The sequence below is a fragment of the Miscanthus floridulus genome, chromosome 9 (assembly GCF_019320115.1).
Source record: "Miscanthus floridulus cultivar M001 chromosome 9, ASM1932011v1, whole genome shotgun sequence".
NCBI classification, from domain to species: domain Eukaryota; kingdom Viridiplantae; phylum Streptophyta; class Magnoliopsida; order Poales; family Poaceae; genus Miscanthus; species Miscanthus floridulus.
In genome coordinates this window covers 31,330,493-31,344,152 of record NC_089588.1, presented here as the reverse complement: position 1 = coordinate 31,344,152, position 13,660 = coordinate 31,330,493, and positions in this window count along the sequence as shown.

The window sequence follows — 13,660 nt, the reverse complement described above, 5'->3', positions numbered from 1 at the left end:
TGGCGAGTCTCTCTATTTTCACTGTAGGGCAGACAGTTGGACTGAGTTACATGGGGTACTTGGCTAACAATGCAATGTTTTTATGTTTACATTAATGCCAGGATCGAACCTACAGTGGCATTAATGTAAACATAAAAACATTGCATTGTTAGCCAAGTACCCCATGTAACTCAGTCCAACTGTCTGCCCTACAGTGAAAATAGAGAGACTCACCAAGGGGGGCAGCCATCAGGTTCCATGGTCACAGATCAGGATCCAGCGCCTGCTACATCACCCACCTACAAACCAAAATTGCAGTAAAAATCAACGTTCAACCCTAACCCTAGCTCGGTAAACGAAGGCAAAATAAGAGGGCCAGCGAGGGGCGGAGGGTGGGGGAAGTGCGTGGTCAAACCTGCTTGGGTTCGGGGTTGTGGAAGTGCAGATCGGGGTCAACTTCCGGCCACCGTCCTGCAGCCCACCTCGCCGTACCAGCCACTGCAGCCGAGAGCAGGGGCGCGGGAGAAGAACGGGGAAGAGAGGGCGCGGGCGACCGGCGAACGGGAGAGGAGGAGGATTCGGGACGGACGAAGGGCTCGGCGCCGGTCGCGCGGGGCTTCTCCTCTGCCCGTCGCGGGATTCCGGGCGACCGCGAGCGGACCTGCTCCCCTTTCCGTCGCGGGTGGAGAACGGGGGAAGGGGACGACTCGAGAGGCGACAGGCCCGGGATGAGAAAAAATAGAGTGGAGGATAGGGAGGTCTTTTTCCTAAGCCAATCCACCGTGGCAAGCTGAGGTGTACCGCCACGACGTTAAAATGGGCAAATCTGTAGCACCATCGTGATTTGGGTGGCAAATCTATAATTGCCGTTCTAAAGCTGGCAAGTCCGTAGGAGCCAATCGTAAGGGTGGCAAATATATAAATATCCCATGGGAGGGGGGTTGTTTAGTAGAGGCAGGGAGCTCTGGTAGTGACTTGCAAGCGCACATGGGGAGAGACGAAAATGTAGGAACAGAAAAGTAGGGTTCTAAGGGAGGTCTTGGAGAATCATGGATTGAGGAGTTATTCAAGTGCCTCCCTAGTATGGGGGTTTCGACAGAGATTCTGTTAAAGCTGGGTTTTTTGTTTGAAGTTTGAACTTTTAAATTTGAGTTTAGGGTCTCTGACAAAGTCAGACCGGATTGTCACGTAGCAATGTTAGCGTGGTTTAGTTTTTCTTTCATAAATTTAGGCATTCATTTTTGTCTACGAAATATTCTCCACGGTGTCATATAGAAGCATGCCCGGTTTTGTCCACTTGCTGAGCTGGCGACTCTGGCCCCCTCCAGGGGCGGACACAGTGGTGGGGCGGGGCTAAGCCCCCCCTACACATATCACAGTAGAACCTTTATGGAGCCCCCATGAATTTTTAGTCAAAGTTCTATAGTGTAGGGGGCTGAGACTTAAGATCGAACAACAGTGTTGTTCAGCCCCCCTAAAATATTTTCTGGGTCCGCCGCTGGTCCCCTCCATACCATCCAATCAAGGTTTTTTTCATAAATTTAGGCGTTCATTGTTTAGGCGTCGTACAGAAGCACACGGTGTCATAAATTTAGGCGTTCATTTTTGTCTACTAATCAAGGTTGACTCGCCGCATTGGGTCCCCTCCGTACCATCCAATCCTGATCGGAAGGACGTCAGGGACTCAGGGCAAAGCAGAATCGCCATTTCCCCAATTCCCACACCCGCCTCTTGCTGAATGCGAGTCCACGGTCAACATGCCGGGCACTCGAGGGAGCGCCTCTATAAAGCAGACGACGAGCCGGCCGGCCGCTTTGTCTCCATCTCCCCTACTTGCACCTCCTCTGGTTTCCCAACAGCCCAGCCTCTGTGTCTTTCTTCATCAGGGGCGGACCTAGGGGCTATGCCCGGTGGTCTTCGGCATACCCTGGGCTCAAGTAACCCCTATGGTATTACACTGTACTAGTTCATCACGCGCGCCTTCGCGTGCGCCAACAAGGTAGGAAAGGAGATAAAGGAGATTTTTTAGCACCCGATTCGCTGCATAGATTGAAAGGGGAGCGGAGAAATCCAACCATGCAGCCGAGGGATCCAGCCATCTATCACTGGAGCCGGCAAGGGAAGGGGAGGGAAGCAAGAGAGCGAGCGTACCTTTACGAGTACAGTGGCCGGGCAGCAGTCGCTCCGCGGCCACCTCTCCCGTGGCCCGCGCCCATAGTGTGCAGCGGCGGTGGCAGCCAGTGGGCCTGCTCGCAGCGGCGCGCTCGCATGCACCCCAGGCCAGGGGCATGGCGGCCGAGCACAGGCAGCTAGGGTTTGGTCTAGCACACGCGGAGCGGCGGGAAGGGGCAGCGCAGGGGAAGCAGCGACGGCGCAGGTAGGTAGGGTTTGGTGCAGCACATGCGGAGCGGCGGGAAGGGGCAGCGCGGGAGAAGCAGCAGCGGCGGCTACCGGCATGGGCCTGTCGTGCCGCTCCGTGGCCGAGGACGTCCACTGCCGTCGGGGCCCACAAGTGGTGCTGCGTAGCAGGCCGGGGGCTCCGTGGCCCCACCAGCACGATGCGCGAGGAGAGGCGAACCTGCAGGACAAAGCCGCGTCGGGGTGGCAGCGACGGCGGCGGCCACTTGTAGGGGGGGGGACAGCGGGGGCCAGCTCATGGACATGCGCCACCATCCTGCCCGCGCACCAGCCATCGGTGGAGCCCATGTAGCCGGATCTAGTGGAGACAGAGAGGCCTTGCGTTGGATCCACCTGCTCGCCACAGATCCATCGCCTCCATTGCCTGCGCGAGCTCCACGCCATGCTCCAGCTTCAGATCTACCGCCGGTAGGGGCCTCGCGAGCGGCCACTTCAGATCCACCGCCGAGGTTGCTGACGTGACCTCCCCTTCGTCATCCACGCCCACCACGGAGGTCCCTCTGCCGCCAGAGCCCTCCGGTGCGTCAGGGCCTCCGCTGGCTGCCCGCGCGCCCATGGGGACGACCGGCGACGGAGGGGCCAAACCCTAGGCCGTGCGACCCGCTGCCTTGGGTCACGAGGAGGAAGTGGCGTGGTGGTGGTGTTGGTGGAGGAGGAGGAGGAGGAGGAGGGAGGCCGCCGCCGCGCGGAGGGCTGGCTACCGCCGAGGTTGTCTCGCGCCGTCGCCTGAGTTGCGTCGCGAGTCGGGAGCAAGGGTGGGAGCGTACAAGAGAGAGGGAGAGGAGGGAATGAGAAGTTTCCTGAAGGAGAATCAGGAGCTGGAGTATATATTTACTCCACCGGATTCGCACGAGAAGCCGTAGAAGCTAGCAAAATCAACCTAGAGCGACGAGGAGGCAGAAGAAGCAGATTCTAAAGGAAGCGGCTACAAGCAGTCTAGGCCACACGATGGCGGATCTGATGGCTGGGAACAATTGGGGTGACATGGATGCTATGAGAGGCGACCAAAGTAACAGAATCTGATTCGAGTGATCTAGGCCGTCGAACGCGAGATCGAACGGCGGGGGAATTTTCGGGCGACGTGGATGGGCTGGCTGGCGGCTAAACTAACCTGGTTTGATATTTTAGATGTACAACAGAGAAAAAAAATACAAAGATTAGATTGAGAAGTACTTGGCTAACAACACTTCACCGCTTCTGTCGATAGAATATCATCGGCAGTCCCCCGAGGGGTATCCCACGAAGGTAGATTGATCGACAGAGATGCGTGTAATCGAGAACAAGAAGGCAACAGAGACACACGAGTTAGATAGGTTCAGGCCGTCAGTATGACGTAATACCCTACTCATGTGGTCTGTTGGATTATATTGGCTATCGTATGATATTGCGTGAGTTTGGAGGGGGTCCCTGCCCGCCTTATATAGCCTAGGGGGCAGGGTTACAAGTCGGTTAGATCTAGGAGATAACCAGAAAGTAATAATAGATTACAGGAATCATGGGATCATACGTATCCTAACAGATCTCATAGTATCTTCAGGATATCTTTCTGGTGTCTTGCGGGAGGCACCGAGCAGCGTCGTGCCCTGTAAGGCTTCGTCTTTTGGGCTGGGCCGCCCCTAGGGGCGCATCCCATGTGGTCTGTCGTGGGTATCCGGGGTTGTACCTCCCACAACTAGTCCCCGAGCGCCTTGTATTCGTTGTGCAACGCCGTCTTGAGCTTGTCCGAGCAGGTGCGAACAAAGCCAAGCAGTCAAACTCATGGTCCGACCATCGTGATGAGTTGCCGAGCAGTCATGAGCCATCGCCGAGCAGCGTGAACCATCGACGAGCAGCGTAACCCAAGTATGGCTTGCCATAAGGATGTAAGGAGCTCAAGTTCAGAATTGAAAATTTCTTCGCAGTGGACCAAGTGTGCCCACTTAGAGTCCGACCACAAGAATGAGAGATAGTCTTCTTCAACTACAGGAGGAGCGGAGTCTTCCAGATTAAAGCAAACACACTCACCGTAAGGTGAAGTGTGCCCACTTAGTCCCTGAGCCTGATAGTAGGTGACGAGGTCACGTGGTGCTAGGGTCCAAAGTAGAAGAAAAGTAGAAGACCAGCCGAGCAGGCGGCCAGTCCCCGGGCGTAGCCTCAAGATGAGAAAAAGCACATTCATCGCGAGGTGAAGTGGTCCCACTTAGTCCCCGAGCCTGATAGTAGGTGACGAGGTCACATGGTGCTAGGCTCAGAAACAGCAGTCAACAGAAGAAAGTCCCCAGTGTGGTGAGGAACCAAGTCGCATTGCTGACGTAGTCCCCGAGCCACAAGTGGAAATCTTGGAGAAAACAAATTCTGGAGAAAAAACCGGAGTAATGGCTGTACAATAGTAATAACTAAGCCATAACGATGGCGGAGAATTCGGCGAATATTCGGTGAGCAGTAACAAATTGCGGCGATAAATGGGCGATATGGGCTGTAGTTGCGTGAAAGCCCAGGTAACGGCCCATCATGCTATTGCGGAGAATTCGGAGAGGCGCAAATTGTGGGAGCGGTTTCCCAAAAACCCTCGAATGCGAAAACTGGGAGGAGTGCTTTATAACTGCGCCACCGTACCCCACGCTCCCACCTTTGCCATTTTGCCATTTCATCTTCCTCCTCAGCCCTCGCACTTCCAGGTTCACACACGCGTCTGCCGCCAAACCCTAAACAGATCTGAGAGATGGCGCCGAAGAAGGGAGCTGTGAAACCGAAGAAGGCGACCGCCGGAGCCAGCTGCGACGAGGAATCGGTGCCATTGAAGATAGGGGAAACAAAGATCAACAGGATGGTGGAAGCGGGGGTTCTTCTGGACCGTGTCACCACCGGATGGCTGCCAGCCAACGGTGAGCCCATCGCAATGTCTCATACTGATGAAGTAGTGGTGTTTGAGGATTATTTCTGGCGCGGGTTGGGATTTCCTATTCATCCTTTCCTGAGGGATCTGTTGGAGTTCTGGGTAATTAGTCTATGCAATCTCCACCCAAACACCATCTTGCACATCTCAATCTTTATCCACTTCTGCAAAGCATATCTGGGGGTTCTTCCACTCTTCAACCTCTTCAGACACCTATTCTGGTTGAAGAAGAAGGGCGATAGTGGTTCCAAGGTGGTCGGTGGCATATATCTACAACTCTAGGACAGGATGGCGAGTGAGTACATCACTGTACTGCTGAATACTTCTCTGAAGGGGTGGAATACCACATGGTTCTGCATGAAGCAGAGCCACCCTGCAATCCACTGCGACGTCGACCACATCCCGGAGAGCCAGAAGAGCTGGTTAGAGAAACTGAGAAGTGCTGACATGGAGCAGGTGAGGGAGCTCCTCGACCTGATAAAAGGTGTGGGGGGTACGACCCCAGATACCCACGGCAGACCACATGGGCTGCGCCGTTAGGGGCAACCCAGCCCATAAGACGAAGCCTTGTGGGGCACGACTCTGCTCGGCGCCTCCCGCAAGATGCCGGGAAGATATCCTGAAGATACTACGAGATCTATTAGGATATGTATGATCCTAAGATTCCTGTAATCAGTTATTACTTTCTAGTTATCGCTCAGATCTAACCGACTTGTAACCCTACTCCCCGGACTATATAAGGTGAGCAGGGACCCCCTCCAAACTCACGCAATATCATACAATAGCTAATACAATCCAACAGAACACAGGAGTTTGGTATTACGTCATACTGACAGCCTAAACCTATCTAACTCGTATGTCTTTGTTGCCTTCTTGTTCTTGATTACACGCCTCTCTGCTGATCAATCTACCTTCGTGGGATACCCCTCGGAGGACTGCCGATGATATTCTATTGACAGTTGGCGCGCCAGGTAGGGGTGTGCGTGCTGTTTCCTTGTCGAATAAGATGGCTTTTTCCACAGGCTCTTTGTCCTTCCCGCAGCCCGGCCAGATCTTTATAGCCGGATCAATCTCATGGATCATCAACGCTGACGGAGTCGAAGAGCTCCTTGAGTCGGTGCAGATCAATTCTACGCCGATCACCCCCTTACCTGCTATTGTAGATCCAATCTCGGAACCACTTCTGAGGTCACCTTCATCGACAACTCGCCACCCGCTTCCTCGCTACCAGAGGAGGCAGATCAACAATGACGATCTGATCGCATCCATCGATCGGGTTGGTCTAAAGATCGCCGATTGCCTCTCCATCACCGAATTAGCTCTGGACACTCTCGTTCAACGCCAACCACCCTCCGATCCAAATCTATCGGAGGTTGCCCGAGAAACTCTAGGGGTTACGGCCTAATCTTTCGGGTTCATCAACGCCGCCGCCACTTACCAAGATGCCCTAAGGGGCAAATTCACTGACTAGGTTGGAAATATCCATCCTCTCGCCGACTAGATCGCTGACCAGCTCCCACCGGGCGTCAACATGCTGCATGTCAGCCGATGTCCCGGAGCATCCCTCCAAACCATCCTAGAGGAGAATCCAGACTCTGAGTCCCAGGGATCTACGGAGATCGTCACCGAAACCACCACCGAACTACTTCTTCCACCTCCGTTCCATGGCGGTGCAATCGTCAACATCAGCGTCGATAGCCCCCCTCGGAACTGCGAAACCAAGGAAGAACGCACTACCCACGAGAACCAGAACGTCAACCGTGCGTAGCGTCGAGCAAACGAGATTGCTCTCATGATGGCCGAGCAACAACTTGACTTGCAAGGAAGGCCACTCCAACGCAACCTTGATGACGAGTTTGTTCGTGTTGATGGCCACGACGTCTATATGACTCCAAGCGCCAATCTCGCAGTGGACGCCAACGAGCTTGCTTGGCTCCCACAGACACCCAAGGTTGCCAAGGTTGCCAGCATGCTTAAAGCGGTGCACTGTTAGGTCAATGAGATCTGCCAAGATCAGAGACCTTCATATTCCACCACTTCGATTCGCCGATTTGTCGCCACAAGAACCGATCGCCGCCAAAGTCACTTCACCTACCAACACCGCGACGATAGGCAACCCCTCAAGGGCGGAGCTAGGGGCAACCGCGCCGAACATCACCGCCAACACGACTAGGAGGTCGACCAGGACACCCGAGTGCACCTCAACAATCTCCGAGATGCACGACGACGTATCGACGAACGTCATTTCAGTCGTCACGAAGAAGAAGTACGTCGCCATCAGGAGTACGAGCAAGAGTACAGAAACCCAGACTTAGCTCTCGAGCCAATCAACATCGGCAACGTTGCATATCCCAATGCCGACCACAACCCCGAAAGGTCCCTAGCATTCACGTGGGCGCTCTGAACACTTTAGTTGCCTCGTGGTTTCAAAATCTCTAGGGTCGAGCCCTACGAGGGAAGGATGAATCCAACACAATGGCTACAGGCTTACGCCACTGCTATCCATGCCGCTGGAGGAGACACCAGTGTCATGGCGAACTATCTTCCCATCATGCTTGCGCCAACCGTCATGAACTAGTTCACAAGCCTTGCCCCGGACTCCATCGGATCCTGGGAAGAGCTGAAAAAAGTCTTCACCGATAATTATATGGCTACGTGTACTCGCCTAGGAACCAAGCATGATCTCAACCTCATCAACAAAAAGCCATCCAAGCTCCTCCACAGCTACATCTGATGCTTTTTCGAGATGAGGAATTCTATTGCCAACATCACGGAAGCTAAGGTCATCACCGCCTTCATCCAAGGACTCCATCACCACGAGCTTCGCTCCAAGTTCAACCGCAAGCCATCAACATGGATTAGCGAGATGATTACAACCACCAACCAATACCCCGATGCCGAGGAAGCTAAGGTGCGCTTCAACGAGGATGCAGGCACTCATCACCCAACATGCCGCTACGACAACCGCCCTGACGACCGATGCCACAACGACTGCCGCTACGACGACCGCAGTTACCATCGTCACAACGGCCGTGATCGGGCAGAAGGACCCAAGTCTGGTCAAATCGCCGCCGCCGGCCAGACCACATCGTTGCTGCCATCAATGAACCTCGTGCCAAGTGCAACTACAACGAGTAGTACAAGAAGATCCTCGACGGCCCGTGCCCTCTCCACAAGAATGCTAAGCACAAGATGAAGGACTGCCTTGGCTTGGCTAAGGAGTTCTTGGACAAGAAGCTGGATGACGACGACAACGACAGAGCCAGAGGTCGCCGACCACCTGGGGGTAAAGATGGCAATGGGTAAAATACCCGCGGATACAGGTATCATGAACCCGCACCCGTGAGAATATTTCTATGCCCGTGCCCACGCTCGCCACCCGTCACGGGCAGCATAATGCGCCCGCGCCCACAATCCGTAGGCATTCCTGCATACCCGCCAACCTCAAAACAGTGAGAAATAGGATAGTAGAATTGTAGAAATAGACGCATCCATATATACATCTTACATCAAATTCAAACATGTAGGCATCAATTTGAGCAAAATCAAATCCATGGCGTCAAAATAGGCATCAATTTAAGCAAGATTGATTTCTTATATGCTGATTCGCAACAAATATTTGCTAGTTCCCATGTCACAAAATCCAAAGAAAATATCAAACATAAATAAACAAGAATCTCTCAATTGTAAGCTTCTTGCATCATGCACCATCCATCACTCACGGGACTTCAAGATGCGACAAGAAAAGGCACTCCAGCTATGGCTTGGGGATTAGGAAGCAGCGAGAAGGGCTGTGAGCCAGCAGCTTGCGAGCGAGCGAGGCAAGAAAGGGAGCGCGAACGTTGACCGCATGCCGACCACGCGACTGGATCTGGGGTGGATCTACGCTGGGGGAAGCGTGAGTGGGGATGGGAACTGGAGAGGAGGTGCACACCGCGATCGCACGTCTGCTCCGAGCTACGACGCTGGGAGCTTGAGAGGAGACGGAGGGCCAGCTGGCCGGGAGGCGCAACGCCGCGACCACGAGTTGGGGACTGGGGAGGTGTGGTCGCGACTGAGGTACGGTGGCCGCGTGTGGCGTGTGGGAAGTGGGATGGGGATGAATGAAACCCTAGGATCCGAAGAATATATACATCTTTTGCAATTGGCCCTACATGTCAGCGCGGGTTGGCGGGTTTACGGGCACGGATATGCTATTTTCCTACCCACCTATCTTTGCCCATTGGGTTTTAAACTGTACCTGCACCCATGTTTGCGGGCACAAATTGGTGCCCGTATCCGCGCCCGTCGGGTCTGGTGCCCACGGGTACGTGGGTTTTTAGTGCCCGTTGTCATCTTTACCTGGGGGCAATAACAATGATTTCTAGGACCACGACAAGGTGGTCGCCACCATCTTCGGGGGCCTCGCCTCCACCGAGAGCAGAAGAGAATGGAAGCTCGCCGCCCAACGGGTGCTCGCCGTCACTACGGAAGACACCGCCACCAACCCCAGCTATCGCCCATGGTCCGAGGTCCCCATCACCTTCAGCAGGTCCGACTAGTGGGTGGACATCCCCTACATAGGGCGTTTCCCCCTCGTCCTTGACGCTACCATCCAGAAGGTGCTTTTTTAGAAAAGTGCTGGTCGACGGTGGGAGCGCTCTGAATCTCCTCTTCGCCGGAGCCCTAAAGGAGTTGGGCCTCGGGATACCAGATCTTACACCCTAAGACTAGTCCTTCTAGGGTGTTGTACCTGGAAGGGCATCCAAACCGCTTAGAGAGATCACCCTACTAGTATAGTTCAGCACGACAAGCAACTACCACGTCGAGCACATCAACTTCTATGTCGCTGACTTCAACACCGCCTACCATGCCATACTTGGTTGGCCAACTCTGGCCAAGTTCATGGTTGTACCGCACTATGCTTATTTGGTGCTGAAGATGCCTTTGCCTGCTGGAGTCCTAGCCCTATGGGCCAACCTCTCCATCACCTACGCCTACAAGACAGAGAGTCTCGCCCTCGCCGAAGCCACCAACCTCTCCATCCAGATGGCCAGTGTGGTCACCGACGCCAAGACGGTGCCCATCGATGACCTGGAGATCCCATCGCTGGAGCCTCCTCGCGCTTCCGCCAAGTCCAAGGAAACCAAGGAGGTTGGCCTCGGCCTCGACGACCCCTCCAAGACCGTGAAGATTGAGGCTCACCTTAACCCCAAATAGGAAAGCGCGCTCGTCTCCTTCCTATGTGCCAACGTCGACGTGTTTGCTTGGAAACCTATAGACATGCTAGGGGTACCACGGGAGAAGATCAAGCACTCCTTGAATGTCTCACCGACCGCCAAACCAATCAAGCAGAAACTCCACTGATTCACGCCAGACAAGAAGGAGGCTATTAGGGTAGAAATAAAATGGCTCCTAGCTACCGAATTCATAAAAGAAGTGTATCATCCTTAGTGGTTAGCAAATCCTGTTCTCGTTCAAAAAAAGAATAAAGAATGGAGAATATGTGTTGATTACACTGATCTTAACAAACACTGCCCTAAAGACCCCTTCGGTCCGCCTCGTATAGATGAGGTTGTAGACTCCACCGCCGGCTACGAATTGCTCTCCTTCCTCGATTGTTACTCCAGCTATCACTAGATCTCCCTCAAAGAAGAAGACCAGATCAAGATGTCGTTCATCATGCATTTTGGGGCGTACTGCTACACCACCATGTCCTTCGAACTTAAGAACGCCGGGACGACTTATCAAAGGGCCATCCATATGTGCCTCGATCAACAGATCGGCTGCAACGTTGAAGCTTACATCAACGATGTGGTCGTCAAGTTTAAGACCGCCGATGATCTTATCACCGACCTCGAAGAAACCTTCGCCAACTTGAAAAGGTACCGATGGAAGCTGAACCCTTCAAAGTGCATCTTTGGAGTTCCATCCGGTATACTGCTGGGCTACATCGTCATTGCACGTGGCATCGAGCCTAACCCCGACAAGGTCTCCGCCATCACCAACATGAAATGGCGAACATGCGTCAAGGATATACAGAAGCTTACAGGCTGCATGGATGTTTTAAGCTGCTTCATATCACGCCTCGGTAAAAAAGGGCTACCATTCTTCAAACTCCTCAAGGCCTCTGAGCGCTTTTCCTAGTCGAAGGAGGCAGACACAACTTTCGAGCAGCTCAAGTTGTTCCTAACAAAGCCTCCAATCATGACGGTGCCATGGCTAGATGAAACTCTCCTGATCTACATCGCTGCTACTTCTCGCATCGTCAGCACAGCCATTGTGGTCGAACGCAAGGAGGCCGAGAATGCCTATAAGGTGCAACGTCCGGTATACTTCATCAGCGAGGTTCTCAATGACCCCAAGACTCATTATCCTTAGGTCCAAAAGCTGCTGTACGCCGTCCTAATTACGTCGCGCAAGCTCCACCACTACTTTGAGTATTACAAGATTACCATAGTCACCGAGTTCCCTCTAGGGGATATTCTCCACAACAAAGAGGCCAACAGCCGCATCATCAAGTGGGCGGTTGAGCTTGGCACTTACTCCATCAAATTTAGAAGCAGGCCTACCATCAAGTCTTAGGCGCTCGCTGACTTCGTCGCTGAGTGGACCGATATCCAAGAGCCCATCGCCACCACTAGCCTCAAGCACTAGGTGATGTACTTCGACGGTGCCCTCAACATCAACGGTGCTGGCGCGGGCATTCTGTTCATTACGCTGACCAAGGATAAGCTCTGATATGTTCTCCGGATACACTTTCTAGCCTCCAACAACGCCACTGAATATGAAGCATGTCTCCACGGACTCCGTATAGCCATCGAGCTTGGCGTCAAACGCCTCATGGTGTATGGGGACTCCACGCTGGTCATCAACCAGCTCAACAAAGACTGGTCCTACTCCAGTGAGAAGATGGATGCATATTGCGCCTAGATCAGGAAACTTGAAGGAAAATTCTACGGTATCGAGTACCACCACGTGATACGCGATCAAAATCAGCTTGCTGATCACCTATCCAAGTTAGGCTCCTCTCGTGCCACAATTCCACCGGGGTCTTTATTCAAGATCTTCTGGCACCATCCATTAAGGAAGATAAGGAAGTTTAGGAAGTTCCCCCCCGCTGAGCAGCTGGTACTTACGGTACCTTCACCGGCTGCCGATTGGAGGGAACAATTCATCAAGTATCTCTCCAACGCCAAAGTACCCGCCGACAAGACTAAAACCGAACACCTAATCTGTCGAAGCAAGCATTACGTGCTAGTAGATGGCAACTTGATGAGGAAAAGTGCCAAGGAAGAGATACTGTAAAAATGCATCACCCAAGAAGACGGAGTGAAGCTACTTCTCAAAATTCACTCTGGTTCATGCGGCAACCACGCGGCCTCAAGAACGCTGGTCAACAAAGCTTTTCGAGCTGGTTTTGACTGGCCCACGGCCATCTCCGATGCAGAAGACCTCGTCCAATGATGTGAAGGATGCCAATTTTTTGCCAAGCAAATACACGTGTCGGCACAAGAGCTACAGACCATCCTAGCTTCCTGGCCCTTCGCATGCTGGGGACTGGATATGATTGGGCCTTTCAAGCCAGCGCCAGGTGGTTTCTAGTACGTATACGTCGCCATCGATAAGTTCTCCAAATGGATAGAGTATAAACCACTTGTCTCGGCTACTGCAAAGAAAGCAGTCGAGCTCTTTGAAGATATCATCCACAGATTCGGTCTCCCGAATAGCATCATCACCGACCTCGGAACTACATTTATTGGCCATCACTTTTGGGACTTCTACGAAGATCGGTGCATCTCTATCAAATATGTCTCCGTTGCCCATCCTAAAGCCAACGGCCAGGTCGAACGGGCGAACGGCATGATCCTTGATGCCCTCAAAAAGAGGCCATATCAGAAAGAAGAAAAGCATCCGGGCAGATGGCTCAAAGAGCTACCAGCTGTGGTCTGGGGACTGTGCACTCAAGCTAGTCACAACACTGGTGTGTCTCCATACTTCTTGGTCTACGGCTCCGAAGCCATACAACCAGCAGATATTGCCTTCCGAGCACCTAGGGTGGAAAATTATGATGAAGAGCAAGCTGCAGCTTTGCGGACAGAGGACATCAATAGGGCCGAGGAAGAACACCTAATCACTTGCATCCATACAACCAAGTATCTAGAAGGCTTGCGGAGGTACTATAACCGCAACATCAAAGGTCGTTCATTTGCTGTCGACGACCTCATTCTCTATAGAAAACAAAAAACCAAAGGGATGCACAAGCTCTCCTCCCCATGGGAAGGGCCTTACATCATCAAAGAGGTTACTCGACCAGGGTCTTATTGTCTATGTGACTTAGATGGAACCGATGTCCCCAATTCATGGCACATCGAGCACCTTATACGTTTCTATCCTTGAAAAGCTCCA